This window comes from Eschscholzia californica, unplaced genomic scaffold (genome assembly GCF_041429995.1).
Source record: "Eschscholzia californica isolate CP2 unplaced genomic scaffold, dmEscCali1.0.p SCAF_1, whole genome shotgun sequence".
NCBI lineage: Eukaryota > Viridiplantae > Streptophyta > Magnoliopsida > Ranunculales > Papaveraceae > Eschscholzia > Eschscholzia californica.
In genome coordinates this window covers 45,365,899-45,391,018 of record NW_028238198.1, presented here as the reverse complement: position 1 = coordinate 45,391,018, position 25,120 = coordinate 45,365,899, and the positions used below count along the sequence as shown (strand labels likewise).

The following is a 25,120-nucleotide window of genomic DNA, read 5'->3' as shown; positions in this document are numbered from 1 at the left end:
CAGGAGCTAGACTGCCACCACAACACTAATCAAATCGGCGCCACCACTAGAAACCAACCGTCACCACTAGAATCATGAACCACCAGATCTGTCGAGAAAGTAAATCGGAGAGAGAGATGGAGAGAGAAAAAAGGTTTCAGAGAGAGATAAAGGGTTTCAAAGAGAGAAAGAGGGTCTCAGAGATAGGGAGAAAGTGAATCACAGAGAGAGAAAGATAGAGAGAGTTTGAACCTCGCCGGACTTCATGGCCGGACCTCCATTGTGCCTCCACTGCCGGACGTTTCCTGTTGGAGAGAGGACGCTTGTTTTAGGGAGAGACGACAAAGAGATGAAATAGAAAGATGGGAAAGAATTTAGGGTTTGGTCTTTGGTTTATAAGGTAGGCCCATAGGGGGAGAAATTGCGCTTTAGGTTTTGTTTTTCAAAAACATTTAACAACGGCATAAATGTCAAAATAATAATTCAGACTTATTAATTCAGATTTAAAAAACAAACATCTGACTTCTAAATTAATTTAGTCAATTCAGATTCAGCCAATTCAGATTCAGCTAATTCAGATTCAGACATAAAAAAAAAAAAACACCACCTTACATGTGCCAGAAATTACTCCCTTTTTTTTTTGGCCATTATGGCAATTTTTGGATCCTTTGGTTGACCTTTTGTGGTTTTATACTTTTAAGGTTTTACAGTAATAAAGTTTCAAAGACACATGTATATGCAAATCTTTTGGACTTCCTTTTAATTCAGTAACAAAATCTCCAAGATTTTGCTATCCGAGAAGATTTCTTCTCACATTTAATGACTTCCACTAGCATTCTTATACAAACCCTATAAATTCTTAGTCCACCACCGAAGTTCACAGAGAAAGTACAAGACAAAGGAACTTAAGGTGAAATTGTCATGAAGACGATGAATGTATTTGTATTGTTCATGGTAGTATTGGTTATGCTAGGCATGTTTAATCAACAAGCTTCGGCACTTGACATAGGTTGTCTTACGGAATGCCTGAAGAAATGTGGCGACCTCCTCAATCCAGGTATAACCGATATTGTTGATTCAATCTATATTTTCTTACATATTTAGAATGATCTCTGTGTTGAAAGTATCACCATCAAACTCTCCTTCATCTTCTAGAAGGTTCTTTCTAGAGAATTCTTTCTCTAGAATTATCCTTAACTATAAAAATATCTAGTATCTAGATTATTATTTTATTATTGTATTCTAGAAAACTACTTCTAGAATAATGGTTCTACAACTTTCTAGAGAAGCTTCTAGAAAGTATCTTACATACTCTAGAAATATCCTAGGACTAGTATAAATACCTATGTAACCCTTCTCATTTGATCACCACAAGATCAAGCAACTTGAGAGGTTGTGTATAAGTGAGAGTATATAAAGAGTGAGTGTGGGTGTAGTTAAAAAGAGTGTTTGAGTTGTGAGTCATAAGTCTATAAAGCAAAGTGTTTGTAATTATCTTTGAGAAATAAAAGTATACATTTCAAAGATAAAGTTCTCATCTCAAAGACATTATTTTTCAACAATCTGGTATCAGAGCTAGACGATCAAGGATCGTTCTTTATCCGTTAAGGCTCGCTAAGTGTTATTCAACATTTAGAGAACAGTCTGGGACTGTGAAGAAAATTGGTCTGGGACCAAGTTTGGTAATTTTGCATCATCAAAGCAATGGCGGATCTTGCTAGCTCAACTGGTGGACTCACTAAACTCAACAACAGTAACTAAAGATATTGGCAGACACGTATCAAGTCTTACTTGGAAGGGCAAGACTTGTGGGAAGTGGTTGGTGGTATTGACACTACTCCACCAAAAGACAATGTTAATGAACTTAGAAAATGGCGAATCAAAGCTGGAAAAGCATTATATGTGCTGAAGACTACAATCGAGGATGAACTACTTGAGCATATTGAAGACGCGGATACACCTAAGGCAGCATGGGACAGGTTTGCATCCCTTTTCTCTAAAACTAACTTAGCTCGTCTCCAACTCTTAGAAAATGAGTTGATGAGTACCACGCAAGGCAAAATGTCGATCAATCAATATTTTCTTAAAATAAAAAATATGTGTCGAGAGATTAATGAGTTAGATCCAAAGGCAAAAATCGACGAAGATCGGATGAAAAGATTGATTGTTCGGGGTTTGAAACCTAAATACAAGCAAACAATCACAGCAGTTCGTGGCTGGGCCACTCAACCATCTCTACTAGAGTTAGAGAACCTATTAGCTGAAGAGGAGACATTGTCCAAACAAGAATTTGGAGTCTCATCAAGGAATGAAGAGGAGGCACTCTTCAACAACAAGAGTAAAGGAAAATATGGAAGGAAAAACTTTACAAAATATGAAAGAAAGACAGAGAAGTCACATGATACGAGTTTAAGATCAAAGGGAACTCAAATTCCCAAAGAAAAATATCAGTCTACTAAGGGAGATCAAAGACGCAACAATGAATGTTTCAATTGCGGAAAAAATGGTCATTTTGCTAGAGACTGTTGGTACAAAAAGAAACCATTCGAAGGCAATGTAGTAACTTCGAGTGGTCAAAAAGATAGTAGTGAAGATGAATGGGACTTCCATGCTACTGTGGCAGTAACTGGGTCCGCCCAAGAATCGAGTGCCGGAGAGAAGATAAATCCAAGTACAAATGAAGAAGAGCTAGCAGTAGTTGCAGCATCTGACCCTAAAAGAGTAAATTATGATGAAGATTGGATCGTTGATTCTGGGTGCTCCAATCATATGACCGGTTGTTGTCATACATCAAGAAATGTAGTATTTGGTGAAGCTGCAAGTTGGTGGACGACACAACAGGTGGTGCTTCCGACTCCGAGAGCTTAGAAGAAAAGCTCCAAGAAAAGTTAGGAGAAGATAAACAAAAAGAAGTACAACTTGAGGAAGAGGAGGAACTAAGTCCTCTAGAAGGAATCAGAGACGCTGAACTTAGTCCAGAAAGATTACATAGTCCACGGAAAACTGGGGTACACTCAGAGACTTCAGAAGAAAGACAAACAAATCAACAAAATAAAGAAGCAGAGACAACACTTAGAAGGTCAACCAGGCAAAGAAAACCTAACCCTAAGTATCATAATGCAAATTTAGCCGAGGACATAGAACCGACGTGTTATGAAGAAGCTTCACAAAGGGTCGAGTGGCAGAAAGCAATGGAAGAAGAAATTTCTGCACTGAAGCAAAATCAAACCTGGGAGCTAGTTCCTAAGCCAAAGGATGTGAACCCAATATCTTGCAAATGGGTTTATAAGGTAAAAACTCGTCCTGATGGATCTATTGATAGATATAAGGCTAGACTGGTAGCTCGGGGATTCTCACAACAATATGGACTAGACTATGATGAGACATTTAGTCCAGTGTCTAAGATGACAACCATAAGAGTCCTAATAGCACTAGCAGCAAGTAAGTCCTGGAAGATGTGGCAGATGGACGTCAAAAATGCGTTCCTTCACAGAGAATTAGACAAAGAGATATGCATGGAGCAACCAAGGGGATTTGAGAGCAAAGCCCAACCAGCCTATGTTTGCAAACTGAAGAAGGCATTATATGGATTGAAACAAGCCCCGAGAGCTTGGTATGGCAAAATAGCAGAGTTCTTAGTTCAAAGTGGATATTCGGTTACACATGCTGATTCAAGCTTGTTCATAAAAGTACGAGAAGGAAGACTAACAATTATACTAGTCTATGTAGATGATTTAATCATCACAGGAGACGACAAAGAAGAAATCCATCAAACAAGAGAAAACTTATCAGTAAGATTTCAGATGAAGGAACTTGGAGAATTGAAACACTTTCTTGGGCTTGAGGTAGATCGAACTAACCATGGCATATTTGTATGTCAACACAAGTACACCAAGGATTTACTACAAAAGTGTGGAATGCAAGATTGCAAGCCTATCTCAACACCGTTGGAGCCTAACACTAAGTTGTGTGCAAAAGAAGGCAAGGACCTCAATGACACAACAATGTACCGACAATTGGTAGGAAGTTTAATATACCTGACACTGACACGACCTGATATAGCATTTTCTGTCGGAGTCGCAAGTCGGTTTATGCAGGACCCAAAGAAGCCTCACTTGGAAGCAGTGAAAAGAATTTTGAGATACGTGAAGGGTACTATTGACTACGGTATTTTATACAAGAAAGGTGAAGCTTGTAAAGTAGTTGGCTATTGCGATGCAGATTATGCAGGAGATCATGACACACGAAGGTCAACTACAGGATATACATTTAGCCTTGGTTCAGGAGCCATATCTTGGTGCAGCAAAAGGCAACCAACTGTATCTCTGTCAACCACAGAGGCAGAATATAGAGCAGCAACTATGGCAGCTCAAGAAAGCACATGGCTGATGCAGCTAATGAGAGATTTACATCAGATTGCAGATTCTGCAGTGACATTATACTGTGATAATCAGTCAGCGGTACGCCTAGCTGAAAATCCAGTATTCCATGCAAGAACTAAACATGTGGAGGTACACTATCACTTTATTAGAGAGAAGGTACTTCAAGGTGAGATAGAGATGAGAGCAATCAATACAGAGAACCAGGTAGCAGATATATTCACGAAAGGACTAGGCGTTGCAAAGCTTGGCGATTTTCGAAAGAAGCTTGGTATGACTTCAAGAGCTGAGCAAAGCCAGGAGAGTTGATGTTGAGGAGGAGTGTTGAAAGTATCACCATCAAACTCTCCTTCATCTTCTAGAAGGTTCTTTCTAGAGAATTCTTTCTCTAGAATTATCCTTAACTATAAAAATATCTAGTATCTAGATTATTATTTTATTATTGTATTCTAGAAAACTACTTCTAGAATAATGGTTCTACAACTTTCTAGAGAAGCTTCTAGAAAGTATCTTACATACTCTAGAAATATCCTAGGACTAGTATAAATACCTATGTAACCCTTCTCATTTGATCACCACAAGATCAAGCAACTTGAGAGGTTGTGTATAAGTGAGAGTATATAAAGAGTGAGTGTGGGTGTAGTTAAAAAGAGTGTTTGAGTTGTGAGTCATAAGTCTATAAAGCAAAGTGTTTGTAATTATCTTTGAGAAATAAAAGTGTTTGTAATTATGTTTGATGGTGATACTTTCAACACTCTGGACCCTAAAAGTGATGTCTTCAGTCTCAATAAGAGCAAAATAACCGCAGTTAGAGAACATCAGGTTTGTAAATACTTATACAATCTTATTCATTAGTACAACGAAAACCATGCAACAGAATAATTCGCATAATATTCAAGATTTTTAAACATGATGACAGAATAATGGTAAAAGATGACCACTACCAATAGTTAGAGCTATGCCATATTGTGTCTTACTGTCTCATATATGTGAAAACCTTGTCTAATTTGGATTTGTACACCTGCTGCAAAAAGTGCGCATGTGTGTGTGTGTATGTTGTTTAGTGACTTTGATCATTCTGAATTCTTATAAAAAAGATGCATTCTGGCGGCATATCGCTCATTTGGGTGTTTTAGAAGCGATTTTCCTTTTGTGCAAACACACACATACACACGTATACACAAACAGATATCAATAGACACGTAGATTAGAGAGAAAGAGATCATACGCGTTTTTTACTTGAAAGACCAGTGTTTGAATCTTGTTGGATCCAAAAGAATATATTAAAATTTAGATGCAAATCATGAATTAGGTTGCTGCATTTAAAACAATTAATATCACACAGTTGCTCTAAGTTTGGTTGCAAAGATGCTATCACTGAACATCTTTTGTGGTTTGCAGGTGTGGTGAATTGTCTTACTACATGCCTTCCCCAATGTCTCAAACCAGTCTAGTCCTCAAATTTAAAGAAAATATGTACTTGCAATAATAGGTGATTTGATCAATTAGTGGGTATTGAGTTTGGTGATCATAAATAAATTATCCCCTTTACTGAACATTTTAATATTTGTCTTTTTCTTTTTTTTATTATTTTATGGACAAGGTAGATCTCAATATCGTTACACGGTCTATGAACAAAAGGAAGTATCCTTTCGACGATAAGTAAAATATTTTTTTTACCAATCTTTCAGAGCTTGATCCACCATCTGACAAGGGTAGTGATTATGCTGGAAAGTGGTTTTCCGGCTATCGTCTTGGTAATCAGTTCCTTCGATCTCATTTATGAACGTTTTTCTTGCTTTGGTAGAACTTAAGTGGTAGAAGAGCCTGCAAAAGAGAGAATACACCGTGACGCGGAAGTAAGTGGGATATTTTTGCAGCTTAGGAAAATAATTTAATGAGTGAGGGTGAAAGGTTCATGACCTTCGATCCATCTTTAGGACAACCCGATAAGTTTATATGAGTTAAGAGAGTTGTTACGATGCATGACTGAGATGATGTGGTGGTAAGACACCGATTCTGATGGTAACCACGTGTGTTTTGGCCATTGGGAGAATAATATTTCTTGATTGCGTGTCTTCTGACACATAATGATTCGTGTGTGAAAAGCGGATCTTTGTTTTCTTTAGGCAGATCTGCGCTTGAGGGGCCAAACTTTCTTTAGCCGGTCTCCTCACTTTAGATATCAAACCACAAAACAAAAAAAGGTGTGTGTATTGTCTAATTTGACTCTTGGAACCCATTAAAATACTCTTTACATGAGTCATAACTTCATTCAATTATAAAATTAGGTCTCCACAATGTAATGGTCTCTTTACCTTCCTAAATTTTATGTCTCTCAACATTGTGTTCTTTTGTGCGAAAACTAAGTTATATGATTGTTTCATTGTTACACAAATTTTTAAAATTAAAGTTTTCTTTTATGTCAGTATAGTTTTATATTTGAATAATTGTGCATTACATAACTATGTGTTTTTACATTTAATTTTTTTCTAGGTTTAAATTTAGTATTGTACTTATTTATTGAAAGTTGGAGTCGCAATACAGTGGAGTTGGTGTTGCAATAACGTGTACGCACGTAATGCAGCGATCGTGACACCTGAAAGAAAAATGAAGCAAAAGTAAAGAAATTGATAAGATTGCAAAAAAAAATCTCTATAATGTTTTTGTTAGTATGCAAAAGACCTCATTTTTCACTTTGCTTTAGGGATCGAAAGACTTGGGCCAGTCCTCCATGCAAACACTTGACGTGGTGGCCTTGCAGTAAATGAGATTGGTATATATACCCTACATTGGTAGTCTTTGTAAGGTTACAAGTGAAAAGAGAAAATTAATGAAATACCACGTTTATCAATGGCATGTTTTCAGGTTCTAGATTTTTTTTGTTGAGAGACTAAATCACATTAATAAAGGAGAGTGCAATTACAATACATAGAAGCAATAACTGATGGAATATTATTCCAGATCTTGTCATGATTTTGTCTTCTTGTCCATTTTGCAATTACAATACATAGAAGCAATAACTAATGGGATTTTATTCCAGATCTTGTCATGATTATGTCTTCTTGCCCATTTAGTTAGTTTGTCAGTTTGAAGATTGTTGGTTCTGTGAGTGTGAACAAATCTAATACTGCTGAATGTAGGGACGAGCTTTTAAATTTTGCTTAATTTGAGGAGATGTCTCCACTGTATGGTTTTCCTTTTTGTGGTGAAGATGATGAATAATATTGATGTTGTCACTTTCAATGCATATATATTGGTATTTATCTCTGCCGCCCACCGGACCCCCGATAAAATTGCTTTTGCTTCGCTTGTTCTGGCTTTGATAGTAGATGTTTTCGCTGCTATAAATTGAGCACGATGATCATGTATGATGAAACTTATACCTATGACTCTATGGAGTTTTTTAAAGAAGCATCAATGTTAATCTTTAGAATTGGTTGCACTGTGGGTGACCATTTACTAATGATATGCTGGTTAAACGTAGTATTGATCCATTTAAGCTGATAGAGAAAGCCCTAATTTGGTCAATTACTTACATAGGTGAAAAAATAGTGCATTGAAAGCATCGAACACAACATGCTTTCCATATGTACCATAAAATAGCGGTGCATTTAATTACATAAGAGTTATTCTGATAGTTATAAATATCTTTCCATGAAGAAATCTAGTCCAAAACAAAATAAAGATTAGTGGAAATAATGTTAAAATAAAACCATATACTTTTAGCGAAAGTGCAATGAAGGAGATTCATGAGCATGGCATGAAGGACAGTCATATAAGTTTTCAATAAACTTACCAATACGTTGTCTTACCGGAAGAACCCTGTATAACATTTCCAAAGGAACAGAGAGATCCTTGCAATTATTTGGAAATTCCATATAAAGTTCTACGAGACTTCTTTAGTGGTAGCCGCTAGATGGGAAGTTGCTAGATGGTGATACATCGATCCTACTGAGTAGTTACCTGATTTGGTAAGAGTCCATCGCCTACTATCATTATCATCGGTAGGCATCTCACTGAATTTAATGTTATTGATGATATCATAGGAAAACGTAATATTAAGTAACTGTTCATCCCGTTGGTTATTTTGCATGAGTTGTGAGACCTTTGTGAGCGTGGAGTTGTTAATGTTATCTATAGGTGGGGGGTTTATTAGATATCCAATAGCCAGACAGATGTTGATATTATTGCCAGTGTGAACCTCCCAGATGGTAAAAGGTGCAATATTATCCATTTGCTTGCGGATAGATTTCCAGATCTAAGGAATGAGCATGTCTCACTAGTCCTGGTTTGAGGTTTTGTGAAAGTATTTGACTTTAAGAAACTTTGCCCAGATAGAATTAGTTTCGGTCCGAATGCGCAAAGCCAAATATTTCGTGTTCTTATCGCCTAAAGTGGTGAAGGAGTTTCTGGATTTTTCTTTCCATATGCTCTCCTGTTGACGATATAAGTTTTCCAACTGTGAAGTTAGGGCAATATAATGGGGTCAGAAGTTACTATTATGGAGTTTTTTGGTGATAATATTAATCTGCTGGTCAATGTTACCAAAGACAATATTCCATATGGTAAGTTTCTTACTAAGATGTGTAAGCTTGGATTGGATAGTGTTATTGTTATTATTAGAATTAATCGGGGTCTAATTATTCATGATGGAACTGTGGCATTCAGGGCGTGACATCTAAGTTCTGATGAACTCGAAAGGTTTGAGAGGGATGTGTCTGAATTGTTGGTATAGCACTGTGAGTGAATCATGTTACTGTTAGAAGTAATAATATCTAAGTTGATGTGTCTTTTGCAATACAACACAAGCCCTCCAGCTTTGTTGGTGGATTCTAGTGTGAAGGAGTTGTAATCTTTGTGAATGTTAATGAATTTTTGCAGTTTAATTTAGAGACATTTTGTCTCAGAGAGAAAGAGAACATCCAGGTTTTTCTAGTTGATAATGGTGAGGAGTTGCTTTCTGGTTATGAGGTTTCCACTGTTGGGTTATGGTGTCTCCTAGTGTTCTAAAAGGAATGTCAGACATCTAATGTCTAACACTAGTATCCTCAGGATATCTCGCATAAGCTAAAGATGAACTAAGGGGTTTAGAGATTACCTAAATCTCTAATTCCCAGGACTGAATTAATTGCTTTGGTTCAAAGATCGAGAGCTCCATGTAGCTCATTTACTTGAGACACCTGAGCAATCGACTTGATTTCCTATCTTTTAAATTAGCTAGAACTCCCAGTTAGTAAGATGAAGAACTCCTTCTTTTTTAGACTAGATAGATAATTGAGAACTATTCTCTCTCTACTTGATGTTTGTAGAGAAGGAGATCTCTTTGAGAATTTTTTACACATGTTTATGTTCTAAAGGGGCCCTTAAGTAGAATCTCAGGAGTCAGAATCTCATTTGGACAAGGTTTCCTTAATGGCCACATCAACAGGTATCTGAATCCCATTCAAATTAGGATTCCCAGATGAGTAAATCATCTGGGAAACCTAATAAGGTGGCCGACCAGACCTGCCCCTTATTGGGTTGGGCCTGGCCGACCCTCATTTGGGCGGGCCTTTTGCCCGACCCGTTACCCTTTTGTCTCGGACTTTTTCTATCTTTGCCTACGACCTTTTGGACATATTTATGGATCTAATCCATATTTTTATGTCTCATCCCTCTAATCGTATCTTCTGATCAAATCGACACTCTTTGTTGTAACCCGATGCAGGATCCAGACGAAGTTAGCCACGAACCACCTAGTGATTCGACGATCGTAGTTGGTTTCTAGCTAAACACTACGATCCCTAAATCGTCAGGACTTTGATGATATTCTTCACCAATTGTCCTATCCGAAAAGATGCTCACGTTGCCACCTTGGTCGAAGGACATCTTCTTCAGTTTCCCACTTGAAATTAGAATAGGTGCAATGCTCGATTCCCATGTCTATTAGTGTCTACGTCATCCCTTTTAAAACTTTCTTGATCCCGAGTACAACAGTCAACCAAATGATTAATTAATCAATCCATTTGAGCGTGTCCATGCATTTTCAGTTGCTACTCATCAAGTGGCCCGGGATACTTTTCCTAATTTAATTAGGATGACATAATTCATTCTTGCACTCCCACTTAGCTTCATGTCTATTATGTATGTCCCAATGTCTGCCTTTATAACCTCCTTTTATGGCACGACGTTTGACGGAACCAAAGCCAGACATTCCTTACATTAGATGAGTGGAGCACTCATATTTTGAGGAATCTCTCCAATCTTGTCTATGAGAATCTTTTGACATTCATCATTCTTGATGTACTCTCATGGTGGGTTATCCGATGTATATTCCCAATCATACATCTACGTAGATGACTTGAATAATCCTATTCCCATAGCCCATGAAACAACGATATCTTGTCATTCTCACGTCCTAGTCTTCATAAGTCATTGTTGTTCATGCAATGACTTGGACTATGAACCGCATAATGAAATAATTCCAAGTTCACTTAATAGGGTTTCATTTATTAGATCACACATCTGATAAACCTATTTGGAATATCTCACTAGTTTGGTCTGTCGTTTGAACACTAAGTCAAGTTTAAACAACGAAATAAACAACTGTTATTTCTGAAAACAAGAGTTTGTAAATTTGAGTCTTCTCCCGCAAACTCCTTTACTTACTAATTTACCAGTTAAGGTCATTTTCAGAATGCACCTTATGCCTTAGACCCTTGCATGACCTTATTCATACTTTGTCTTAGGTGACGGTTTAGTTTAAACGGATCTTATCCGAGTAAGCCTTTGCTGGTTATCTGTTTAATCGAAGGTTGTTTCCTTTAATTCTCTTTGACAATCTCTAGTATTTCTTTACTATAATTAATGCTTCTAAAACTCTAAATATTTTCTTTTGTGTGTAGAGTTTACAACAATACCCATATTGGAACTCTTTCCAACCTACTATTCCTTCATGTCTAGAAGTTTGCATCGTATGGAATTTATAACCGTTTCACTTCCCACTTTGTACCAAGAACTCATCCCCAGTTCCTCCCAAGGACGTTCTTTAGTTGTTGTATAGAGTCCTTTATTTGGATTTGATTGGCGACGACTTCTCATACTCCAAGTATATGAGACGTCATAGGCGAATGCTAATCATGTCCAACATGATCGATCTTATACTCAAAGAGTAAGCATCTTTCTCATGTGTGTCACTCATTAGGGCCTACCGGACTCTGCATCTTTCTTAGCTTAGTGTCATGAGACTTGGGTCGAATTTCTCTTCTAGAGTCTTTCACATTGGACCTTTTAAGAATCTTATCTCTCTAAGTTTCTTGATTTAGTCCTACCATCCTTTCGGTCTATCCTTATAGATCTTTGATGCCCCAAAGCATTTCATCTTTGTATGCGGTCCTTTAGTGAGTCAGTTTTAAACTGTTTTCAACATCACAACGTTGTTCTGTATTTTTCAATATGTCTTCTACATCCCTCACCAAGAAAACTGGGTCACTCCCACTAACCTTCTTGAAATTCCTGAGGTTCAAGATTTTTCTTCATTTGTTAGGAATCAAACATCTTTGATTACCTTGTCAAATCGAGGTTCCAACTCTTACTTGCCTGCTTCAATCCATCGATGTTTTTCCGAAGCTTAGGTATTTTACCAACCTCTAGAGTCAATAACCTTGTAGATTGTGTCCGGTATACATCTTCTTGCAGAAGTTCGTTAAGGAAGATGGTTTTTGACCTCCACGTGTTAGTGCGATTTTTACGGACTTAAGCTTTGCGCCGGAGGCAAAAGATATCGTTCATAGTCTTTTACTATTACTTCATGGCCTTTATCCTTTTGTCTAGCTGTTGGAAATTTCAATGTTTCCATCCCTGTCTGTTTTCACTCTTAGAAAATCCATTTGCCTCCCATAGGCTTTAATCCTATTTGTCAAATAGATAAAATTCAAATTTGATTAGACATGGATTTCGTCTCTGATCTTATGGCTCCAAGCCAATCTTTAAGAGTTTGGTTCTGTCATAGCTTTGATGTAGGTGATAGGCTCATTGTTCTCTACGAACAGAACTTCAACCACATGAGACAGATCTATGATCCAACAAAACCTACGAGGGGTTTGAACAACTGATGAGGTACTTTCAACTAGTTGAGAGTTGTCATTGCGAATGTAATTCGTCTTGAGCGCAAGGCTCCTTGATTTCATCTAACTCTGCCTTTGATTCCCATCTCTTGAGAGACCGGGATCACCGTTACATCATCAATTTGCTGCTCGTATCGAACCTTTTCGATAGTTATATTTCTCCTACATTTTTTTACTTTTTTTGGAAATTATATTTCTCCTACTTGTTTTCTTGTAATAAAATCCATTTCAAGGAAGACACAACCATGAGCAACAAATTTTTTGTTCTCTGATTGGTTTAGGAAAAATTCCCTGTTTGTCTGTTATGCAAACTTATTACTGTGACCGGTTTTACATAAGCTTCACATCATTAAACGGTTTAAGAAATACATCTTTGGAGCCCTTTCCAATTCCATAATCTTATGGAGTCTTTTCAGCTTTAGACGGAATGTGGTTAAGTGAGAAAACGACCGTTTCTAGAATATATCCCAAAACGTATTCTGAAGACTGGCCTAAACTGATCATTGATCTAATCATGTCTCACAGTGTTCGATTGCTCCCACTTCCACTGGACCCACCATCCATCAGATGTGTTCCTTGGAGTGAGTTGGAAAGTCATTTCTCAACTTCTTAGATGGTTATCAAATTGTTGCCTCAAATTAATCTAATCGGGTGGCTTATATTTTCTTGCCAAGGTGATTCTTTACTTCATTTTGTACTTTATTTGAACCTTTTCAAACATTTCTGACTTAAACTTTATGAAGCTCTCAGGGTACGTGTTGAAGTAGCTTTCGTTAGCTTCTCCAAGTACACTTATATGTCTTCATAACCAAGTATGAGTCCCAATAAATTACATGTCCTCATCCCTTTCTTGAAAGGGTGACTTTGTCATTTGATCCTTAAGACAACCTCTACATGTTTCCTATGATTCCAAATCATCTAGACTCAGAAGTCCATTGTCTTGGAGCTTCTTCATATATCTAATGTCAACTAGACACACGCGGCAATGCTAGAGTTAACGAGTTTTCATCTCTTGATTTTAGCCGTTAGTATCAGTGTTAAGGATTTCGGTTTTCCAGGAACCTTTTGTTAATTTATGACTAGTTTAAAACATTCAATGTTTCCAGAAGAACGTAATAATTTCTATTAAGTTCTAAACTATATCAGTGTCTAAAAGAAGATTGCAAGACTTTATAGCAATTTCGGCAACCTTTTGCTTCATATGCAATTAAAAGTCTCTCTTTCTCTTAGTCGTGTACGTAATTCGCTTGACCTCCAACTGAGTCGTAGATTTGGTTTTAAACACCTGATTAAGGGAGTCTATGATACTTGCTTAACTTTATTAACAAAGATACTGGAACCGGAATTTGCAATTCCGTTTCTTTTGCCCTACATGTACTAAGGGTAGTTTCCGTTTAATGACCTAGCCATTGTTTTAGATACATTTACAGTAATAAGAAATAATCTTGTTTATGGACTCGGCAACTGATTTGCCTTTTTCTTTGTTCAAGAATTTGTCTCTTTATACTGATCCTTTGTCCTTTTGAATCATAAGAACCCTTTCTTAGATTCCTTTTGTTTCTGAATCTCAAGAACCTTTTCTTAGATTCAATGTTCCCATATGTTCTCCTTAGTTGTTCCCAACAATCTGAGTGACTCATTCAAGGTCTTATCTATCTTGGTTCGATCGGTATTGAATCGGGTGATAGATGAATCTGTTGTCATCTCTCAATGAGGGAAATCCGAGTTGTTTCAAATTTTCGAACAGATAAATCATATCAAAAATATGAAAACCTTTCAGTTCTTCTCTGCTCAAGATGACCTTCGGATTGCCTTAGAGGTCTCGTACCTCTCCTTCACTACTTTTGCAGGAACTTGTTCCTCAGTTGTCTAATGGTCGCGTATGCATCCATATCTCTACTAAAGAAAATCTTTCATGGTTTCTTACAAAAGACATGTTATAGGTTTTGACCTTATCCCTCATGAGTCAACACTGGGACTGGAGTGTTCTAGGACATTTCTTTATTTCGAATCTGAAAACAATTCTCAGATTCCTTTTCCAATCAACGAAGTTACTTTCATTCAACTCCTTCTAAAGGATTGAAAGAAGGTTAGAAAACAATTTTTCTAATATGCCATTAAAACTACATAAAGAAAAAGCAAGATTTCAAAACTTGTTATCAATGTAAAACCTATTTTGCCACATTATCCAATGAAAACTGTCCCTGGTTGAATAATATGATTCCAAAATCCCATTTCTTCGGAGTTAAGCGGACTAGGGCTCTACCCTTAACCCCGTCGTCCTGGGTGAGTGAACTCCTTCACTGATCATACTCTTATGACTCTTGGTTGATGGATCACATGTATTATGTCAGATCCATCCTTTTGCCTCGATATCTAAAACGCTTTTGCCTAAGAAGGCAGACCCACCATCGATGATCGAGGGCTCAATGGGTATCTCAGTCTGGGTAGGCATTTTACTCAAAATTCCTTTTAGGGACTCTTTACATTTTGTCCAACATGCGTTATAGTGAACTTTAAACTTAACCATCCATGACATAAACGTAAATAAATAAATAAATAAATAAATCCGTGCAAAAAAAAATGCGTTATAGTGAACTTTGAACTCAAGCACATATGGATCCTAGTAAGGCCCTAGTCTAAAAAGATCCAATCTTCTTAGGATTCTTCTTGTTTCGCCTTTTTTCGTCTCGATCTCCATCCTCAAACCTCCATTATAGTCTCCCACTCGAATTAGGATCCCAAGCTTGGGTTTCTTTAACGGACTCGTAGACCCTAAACTCTAATTATAAGACTAAAACGATGCACAAATTGAATAAACTTTGAAGTTAAAATTATTCCATCGTGAACACATTTGTGCTTAAAACAAGAATGGAAGATATGAAGGGCATGCCCTTTCGGTCTGAAGGAATTTCCTTCTGAAGGAGTGTCCTTCGACCTAGACAGAAATGCGTAAAATTTGGCGAATAGGATAACGGTGGCCTTATGCGGAAGATCATCTAGTTCGGTCGAATTAAGGATCGTAATGCTTAGCTAGAAGACGTTTACGATAATCGGATCACTTCAACAATCAACGGCTAACATAGACCGGATCCTACAACAGATTACACCAAAGAGTGATGGCTTGATCGGGGAAAGTTGACTAGAGGGAACTTGGCAAATGGGTGGATTGGATCCAACTAAACAGACCCAAACAGGTTCAGAGGGGTCCGGACAAAGATAAAAAGAACCGGGCCCAAAAGGGAAGCCCTGGACCAAAGGAAGGGGCCGACCATAACATGGCCGACCAGGAGCTTTGGATCGGACAAACCAAACCCATTAAGGGGCTAGTCTGGTCGGCCATATGTCAGGGGAAACCCTAGATGAAATCCCTTCCATTTAGGATTCCCAGTCCGAAAGAGTTTCTGACATTATCTTTTCTGTGGGCCATATTGAGTCCTAGTTTGAATATGATTCTAATTAGGGTTTCTCTGTATATGGACTAATTAGAGAACAGAAAAAGGTGTGGAATTTTCTCAATAGAAAATCAATCTCTAAAACATCAAGTATAGAGGGATTTTAGAGAAAAAGCTCTCATTCTATCTATCTAGTCAAGTACAAGGAGTTCTTCATCTCAACCTCATTAAGGTCCTAGCTGTTAAGGGAAGGGAGTTCAAGTCAACCTACTCGGCGTCGCAAGTAGAGGAGCTACACTTTGAAGCTCTTTATCTTCCGAAAAGGCGTCAGAACCTAAGTTCGAGGAAAAGCGAATAAGGTATTCCTCTTCAAATTCCAGTTCATCTTTAGTTCTTGCAAGTGACCCTGAAAACTAGTGTTAGACATCTTAGATGTCTGAGATTCCGCTAAGAACACTAGGTGACACCAAAATCCAACAAGACAAGCTTTGTATGGCCATATTAGTTTCTGCATTCACATCACATGCATTCATATAATATTCACAATAATAAATTATCTATAATGACGAACTCCGGGAGATACTTTGTTGACATCTCTATGCCAAACGGACCTTAAGTCTATTCAAAGAATTTTGACTAATGGTGCGTTTCGGTCTTATCCTTAATGATTTCCAAAATCAATTTTAAGAAAAACGCCGTTTGGGCCTTCGGATGGTCTGGGTCAATTTCGGAAAAAAATATGGTTTATCCTTTATGATTTCCAAAATCAATGAATTCAATACCTCTTTTAAAACTCTTTTCAAAACCGAAATTTTCAAAATCGAAATGTTTGGAAATCTTTTTCAAACTCCAATTTTGAAATCAATTTGAATAACTTTTAAATATGATACAAAATAAACAAATTGATGTCTAAAACTCTTATCAGACTTATCTATCCGACTAAACAAGTCTGAATAAGTCAGAAATTTAGCCAAAGTTAGCTACGTGCAAGAGACTCTAATACCACTGTTGGGTTATAGTGTCTCCTAGTGTTCTAAGCAGAATCTTAGACATCTAATGTCTAACACTAGTATCGCCATGAACTCAGGGGTTTAGAGATTTACCTGAATCACTAATTCCCACGGACTGAATTGACTGCTTTGGTTCAAAGATTGAGAGCAATTGTAGCTCCTCTAGTTGAGACACCCGAGCAATCGACTTGATCTCCAGCCTTTTAAGTAGCTAGAACTCCCCTGAACTTAGATGAAGAACTCCTTTAGACTAGATAGATAGCTGGAAACTATTCTCTTTCTCTCTCTCTTTACTTTATGTTTGTATAAAAGGAGAATCCTTTGAGAATTTTCCGCACATGTTTATGTTCTAAAGGAAGGAGATCTCCTTTGACCAAAGATATAATGCGGACAATTTTTCAGATAGGACAATTGATGAAGAAGATTATCAAGTCCGGATGATTTAGGGGTCGTAATGTTTAGCTGGAAACCAACTACGGTCGTCGAATCGCAAAACGATTCGCGGCTAACTTCGTCCGGATCCTACAACGGGTTACACAAAGAGTGTCAACTTGATCGGTAGATATGACTAGAGGGATGACACATATATGCATGGGTAAGACCCATAAATATGTCCATAAGGCCTAAAGGAAGTTTGGGCAAAGATAGTACAAAAGAACCGAATAAGAGTTACTTGGGTCGGACACCTAAAAAGGCCTTTTGGGCCCATTATAGGGGTCGACCTTGCTTGGCCGACCAGCCTAAGGGGACCGGCCAGATCTGTCTTTCTAGGGCATATCTTGGCCGGCCCAAAGCAAGGAAAAAGGAAAATAGAAACTAGTTTCTGTTTTCGACTATTTCCTTAATCTTATTCAATAGGTAATTTTTGGGAAACGTAATTAGGGTTTTACTTTAACTTAGGGTTCTATATAATGTCTCTTAAGATCTGAATAAGGTGTGGAGAATTCTCAAGGAGCTCTCTTATTCTACAACATCAAGTAGAGTAAGAAAAAAAAGAATTATCCCAACTAACTATCTAGGCAAGGAAGAAGGTGTTCTTCATCTAACCACCATTGGTGTTCTAGATAGCAACAAGGTGGGAGATCAAGGTGATTTCTCGGTGCCCCAAGTAGAAGAGCTACAATTGGAGCTTTCGATCTTCTCAAAAGCGATTAGAAAGGTTTGAGGAAAAACTAGCAATCTCTAACTCTTAGTGCATTATTAGGTTATGCATGAGATCCTGAGGATACTAGAGTTAGACATACTCCCTCCGTCTCAAATTAAGAGACCCAGACCTAAAATCCTTCAAAATTTTCACGTATTTTTTCTTCCACTTATACCCTCATTAAATGTTCAGATTTGTGTGATTCTTTTTTTAGACTAAATCTAAAATGAATTTTTTTACCGAAAATAGGTGGAGGAAAATTGGATTTCAATTTAATGGTCAAATTATTTTGGGTAACAATATAAATTGTTCCTAATATTAGATGGTAGTTTTCTTTTAAATTGGATGGTATTTTTTCTTCCAAGTTAGACTGTTACCAAATCAAGCAAATACAAATCGACTTCTATAGAATTCCTCCATTGACACAAATATTTTCACAAAAAAATTGTTGAAACTTGAAATTTTTTTGGAGGTAAATTTAGATCCAACTTAAATTTAAATTTTTTGGAGGTAAAATTTGGTTGAAACTTAAATTATGTTTTTGAGAGTAAAATTAGATTTAATCAATCAAAAAGGATGCCGCCAAAACTTGATTTAGACAAAGAATACAAAAATTTGAGCTCTATATATGTCATGACTTTCATCTTCATACACAGTGTACCCTTTAGCTAGAGTAATTTTTTGTTTACCAAACTTCAAATTCAAGTCCATACTTTCTAAATCTCTTTAGTTCTCGATGTCCGATCTCCACTTGAATCCCTCTAACTTTGGTTCTAATAAAAAAGTTTCAAATCAAGAACAAAATATTCGTAGTAAAAAAAAAAAATTAAGTAAGTATTCTTAGTTAAGTAATTTTGATTTAGTTACTTTTTTGGTTGTTGGTCAATATATATTTGAGCACAAATGTGTAATATAGAGATAAAGGATAATGTTGGAAATTTAATGAATTTTATATGATAAAAAGGGAAATGAGTCTCTTATTTTGAGACAAACCAAAAGGGAAACTGGGTCTCTTAATTTGAGACGGAGGGAGTATTAGATACTGAGATTCCGCTACCAAAACTAGGAGACCATAATACCCAATAGTGGCATCAGAGCCTCTTGCACATAGCTTATTTTGGGTAAGTTTCAGACCAATCTATGCTTATTTTGATAGATAGATTTGTCTAATGTGTTCTAGGCATCAATTTATTTAGTTTGAATGTGATTTAAAGTTATTCAAATTGGTTTTCAAAGTTGATGATTGAAAAGAGTTTCAAAAGATTCGATTTTGATTGATTTCGGTTTTGAAAAGTTTTTCAAAAAATTGTGATTTTCATTATTTCAAAAATTGTTAGAAAATCAAAATTTGGGATTCTAGAAGTATTCTTTATAAGATGGAACAAGAGATTTGGAAGCAAAAGAACAAAAAATTGGGAAGTTACAACTTTTTAGACGTTGCTAAAACTGGCCGGGATGCGTCTGGGATGCCCTAGGCATCTCGGTCTTAGACAGAGATGGCCTAGGATCTCGGCCATGGGTCAGAAGCTTCCTAGATGCGTCAAGGACGGCCTATGACATCTTGGTCTTTTACGAGCGTCCAGATAGGCTCGGCCTTGGCCCAGACACGTCTAGGACGCGCCTGGCCCATAGGCTAGCGTCCCGGATTAGGCCCAGGACGTGTCCAAAGCCTGAGTCCGAGACTCAGATGCATCTGGCCTATGCCTAGACGCGTCTGGTCTCGGCCAGACGGTGCTACGCACGACCCAAGATTTTGGCCTTGAACCGAACCATGCTTGGGCCAGACCAATGCACTACCTAGGCTGGTTTGATCCGGACCTACCCATTGGGCCTTGACCTTAGGGTCTTGGGCTTTGATCAATGGTTATCCCGGGCCATTCCGAGATCATTCTAGACCAAAGGCCGAGATTTTTCGAGCGTTGACCTGATGTAGAAACGCAGCGGAATTAAAAGAGATGAATAATTAAATAAGAACGATGAAAATAAAGATCAAATAACTCTAAATAATAAACTTGATTAAAACTTCAATGGGGTTTTTCTCTCAATCTGAGGATAATAGACAAACTAGATATCCTTTTATAGGATTCTGGACCTTCCTAGATAGACTTGAATTAGACTTTCCTAAATAATTAAAATACTGCAACTGCCTAAATAACTAGACTCAAATCTGGACCTTTCCAATTATTGAAATATTAAAATAGCATAATTATCTAAACCTAATTTATCTAATAATCATACTAAAATAAGGACTTCCTAAATCTACTCTCTCTGGCCGGTTGGTCCATGACCGGGTTCGGTCATGGAAAAAGTCTCCACGCCGGGTGCCCCTGCATCAGCACCCCCTTCCTTCAAGAGGTTCGTCCCGAACCGTTTGTGAAGAGAATGTAGTTCCTCCGATCCATCCTCAATTGGCAATAACGTCACCATCTTCTTCTTCCATGGAAATTCATAAACATTCAAACGACCACAGTAAGTGGCATCAACATCAGATTGCCATGGTCGTCCTAATATGATGTGACATAAATCCATATCGGTGACATCACAAGTAACTGTAGACAAATAAGAAGAACCAATAGAAAGATTAATAGTACACATGCGATTAACCCGAGTAGTAGCACCCGATTGAATCCAAGCGGTTTTATACGGGTTTGACTTAATCATTGTAGGAATACCCAAGAAATTAACAAGTTTTGTAGAAATTAAATTTTCTACACAACCATTGTCAATTACTATAGTACACACTTTATTCAGTACCGTTCCCCGTGTAACGAACAAATTCTTTCGTTGAGATAAATTCCTTTTTAACGGTGTGAAAAGAACTCTCCTAGTGAGTAACATAACCCGGTCACCGTTGTCTGGAATAGTGTTAATTCGTTCCAATTGATCTTCATCCGAATCTGAATCTGATTTCTTTTCCACAATATTTGCTTTACCGCGAGAGGGGCAAGCATTAGAATAGTGGCCTGTTTCAAAGCAACGATAACACTTAACTGGTGGAGGTTTTTTATAAGGATTATCTGACAGTGATTTAGAACCGTCCTCCGCCTGTTTGGATTGATCTAATTCATCCGGTACAGTTCGAACTGCTTGACTTCTCGTACTGTGTCCTCGGAAAATAGAACGTGAATCTGATTCAAAAGATCGGGCTACACTAATACATTCAGAAACCGAAGTAAAAGATCTTAAATTGACCAAATCTTTAATATCATTCTGAAGTCCGTCCTTGAATTTCTCTACTTTCATTGATTCTGAATCTGGGAGATTAAGCCGTGTAATTAGTCTTTGGAATTCTGAAGCATATTCCTCCACTGAACGTCTTCCTTGTCGGCAACGTAAATAATCAACACATAATTGGTTCTCATAATCCGGAGGGAGGAAACGAGAGAACATTAATGGTTTCAATTCTAACCAAGAAGAAATAGGTGGAAGGTTTAATAAACGACGATTTTCAGATTCCTGTTTCCACCAAGTAAGAGCAGTTTTAGATAAATAACCAGTTACACAACGTACCTGTTCAGGACCTTCAACTTGCATAACCTAAAAAAAAATCTCGATTCGTGAGACGTAATCTAAGAAATCATCAATATTAATCGAACCATCATATGATGGTACTTCCATTCGAATACGGTACGATGAACTAGGGTTTGGATATTCGATGTCCGTTGGTGTAGTGTGGTGTTCTCGTTCGGTTTGTGTTGGTTGGACCATCAAGGGGGGTCGTTGGGGTATGATGATTGGACGGTTGATAGGAGTGGTAGGGTCTCGGGTTTGTGAATGGGTGTAGTTGTGTTCTCGGTTTCGGTTTAATGGGTGGGGTTGGTCTCTGTGACGTGAGTGTGTGGTGTTGTCGGGTTGTAGAGGTATGTTGATGGTCGACTCGGGTTCATGTGGACGGCGGTGTTGTAGAGGTGGTGTAACCGGATCATGAACCGTGGGGTTGTAGCGTGGTTCGGTTTGGAGGTTGTGGTGGGTTTGGTATGGTGAGTGGGTTTCGGTTTGGGTGGTAGGGTGTGAAGAGTATCGGGTATACGGGTTAAGGATACGAGGGTCTTGGTAGGTTGTAAAGGTTCCTAACGGGATGATTGGTTGAGGTTGGGTGGTGATGTTTCGGTTAGTGTTGATATCGATGTTGGTGGGGAAGTGATGGTCGGCCGAGAAGTGGCTTTCGTGTGGTGGTCGATGTGGTGTTGTAATTGGCTCGGGGAATGAGAATGATGGAGGTGTGGACGTGTGGGTATAGGAGGTGATGAAAGTTGATGTGACAACCGGTGGAGGGTGGCTAATGGTGTGACCAAATAGTGGTGTCGTGGGTTCGGGAGGGAAACCGAGAGGAGGAACTCGGGTAGTGTTGGTGGTAGTCGTTAGTTGTGAGGGTTGTTGATGTGTGATAGTGGTGGGAGATGGAGTTTGGTTTTTACACATACCTTCTAGTTGTTTGGAGATGATGGTGATGGAGTCATTGAGTTGGTTGAATCGTTGATCGATTTTATTGAATTTTTCTGTTGTTTCCTTCTTGTACTCATTGAACCCTTCTTCCAACTTTTTACCTGCGGATAGCCCTTCTTTGATGTTGTCCCATTCAGAGGAGAAAGTTGGTGTTTTCTCCTTAGTTGGTGTAGTAGAGATAGTAGTATTAACCATGATGATAAAAGTGATGAAGAAAGAAAGAAAAAAAATTTATGGCTCTAGATACCACTTGATGTAGAAACGCAGCGGAATTAAAAGAGATGAATAATTAAATAAGAACGATGAAAATAAAGATCAAATAACTCTAAATAATAAACTTGATTAAAACTTCAATAGGGTTTTTCTCTCAATCTGAGGATAATAGACAAACTAGATATCCTTTTATAGGATTCTGGACCTTCCTAGATAGACTTGAATTAGACTTTCCTAAATAATTAAAATACTGCAACTGCCTAAATAACTAGACTCAAATCTGGACCTTTCCAATTATTGAAATATTAAAATAGCATAATTACCTAAACCTAATTTATCTAATAATCATACTAAAATAAGGACTTCCTAAATCTACTCTCTCTGGCCGGTTGGTCCATGACCGGGTTCGGTCATGGAAAAAGTCTCCACGCCGGGTGCCCCTGCATCATGACCTGAATGAGAGTTTTTCCAACGAAAGTCCGATTTTTCTCCCGGTTCCACCCAAATTTTATCGAAATTGATTCGGGCCACCCGAAGGCCCGAAACGGGTTTTTCTTAAATTTGATTTTGGAAATCATTAAAAGTCAAACTAATTTTTTCTGAAATTGACCCGGGCCCTCCAAAGGTCGAAAAGAAGTTTTTCTTAAAATTGATTTTGGAAATCATTAAGACCAAACCAAAACGCACCATTAGTCGAATTCTTCGAATATAGACTTAAGGTCCGTATGTGACATAGAGATGTCGTCAAAAGTACCTCCCAGATAATCATGTATATATAATTGTTAGCCTTGAATATTATATGAATTCATGTGATGTGAATGCGGAAACTAGTATGGCCATAGAAAGTTGTTTTTCTTTAATTCTTGTTTTAAGCACGGGGTTTAAGTTGTACTAATTTTAATTTCGAAGTTTTATACGATCTGCGTATCGTTGGAGTCTTGTAATTAGAGTTTAGGATCTATAAGTCCATTGAAGAAGCTCAAGAATGTGATCCTGATTCGAGTGGGAGAAATCAATGGAGATTCGAGGATGGCGATCCAGGCGAACAAATGTGAAATCAAGAAGAATCTTATAGAAGATCAGATCTTTTAGGACTAGAGGCCATACTAGGATCCATATGTGCTTGATTTATTTTCTCGCACGCATTTACTTATTTATTTACGTTCAATGTCGTCGATGTTAGTTAGGTTAAATAGTTCACTAAAACGCATACTAGACAAAACGTAAAAGTCCCTAAAAGTAATTTTGAGTAAAATGCCTACCCAGATTAAGACACTCGTTGATCTCTTATTATTGATGGTGGATCTTCCCCAGTAGGGTGCCATCTTTAACATGGGACAATAAGGGTAGACCTATGGTAGAGGTCTACACGCCAAAATACTTTTACTCAACGAGATTAGCAAAAGAGTTTTCGATACTCGAGGCAAAAGGATGGATTACACATTCATTAACGCAATCAATCAACCAAGAGTCATAAGAGTATGATCAGTGAAGTAGTTTTCTCACCTAAGACAACGGGGTTGAGGGCAGGGCCATAGTCTGCTTAACTCCGAAGGAATGGGGTCTTGGCATCACGGTATTCAATCAGGAACGGTTTTATATTGAACAATGTGGGAAAACCGAATTTTTCCAAAAATAATAACGAGTTTAAAACTTTGTAATTCTTTCATGTAGTTTTAAGATGACGAAAGAGAACTTTAACCTTCGCTCACTTCTCGACAAGGAGAAGCTAAATGAGCACAATTTCCTCGAATGGGAGAGGAATCTGGGAATAGTTCTCAGAATTAAAGGAAAGCTGAACGTGCTAGAAACTCCAATTCCAAAATTGGATGCTAATTCGACTGTTGAAGAAAGTGAATATGAAAAATTGGTTCGGAAGAGGCAGAGCCAGTAACATGCCTGATGTTGGCAACCATGGAACCTACTCTTCAAGAGCAGTTCATAGACATGGAAGCCTACACCATGATTCGACAACTTAAGGAAATATTCCATAAGCAGTCGAGATTGGAGAGGTTTGAAACCTCCAGGACATTACTGAACATGCGCCTTGAGAAAGGAAAACCAGTAGAGCCTCACGTACGTCAAATGATTAGGCTCATTGCTAAGTTAGCAAAACTGGGATTTCCTTATAGCCAAGAATCGGCTACCGACACTATCCTTTACTCCCTCTATATTGGTTTCAATCAATTCAAGATGAACTACAACATTAGACATGAAAATGTCCCATCTAGATCTCTTAACCTGGGCTAGTTAGTCCATTTCGAGCAGTTACTCTGATGATTTACTTGTTTCTCTTACTGAGGAGTCTTCTAAGGAATTGAACATAGAAAACGGATAAAATCGGGAGAAAGACACACTTGAGGGCATTTCGGTCATTTGGAGATTATGATGGTCTGGTGAATTGGCTAATGTTGATGCACTGATAGAAAGTGGAGTCCAAGACTAA

The 25,120-nt window shown here is 37.8% G+C and overlaps 1 long non-coding RNA gene across 1 annotated transcript; it reads left to right on the top strand.

Moving 5' to 3' along the window:
- Positions 1–848: 848 nt before the first annotated feature.
- Positions 849–5,916, top strand: LOC147567126 (uncharacterized). Its single transcript, XR_015237564.1, has 2 exons — positions 849–1,036; positions 5,760–5,916. It is a non-coding gene; the product is annotated as an uncharacterized LOC147567126 (long non-coding RNA).
- Positions 5,917–25,120: the final 19,204 nt, after the last annotated feature.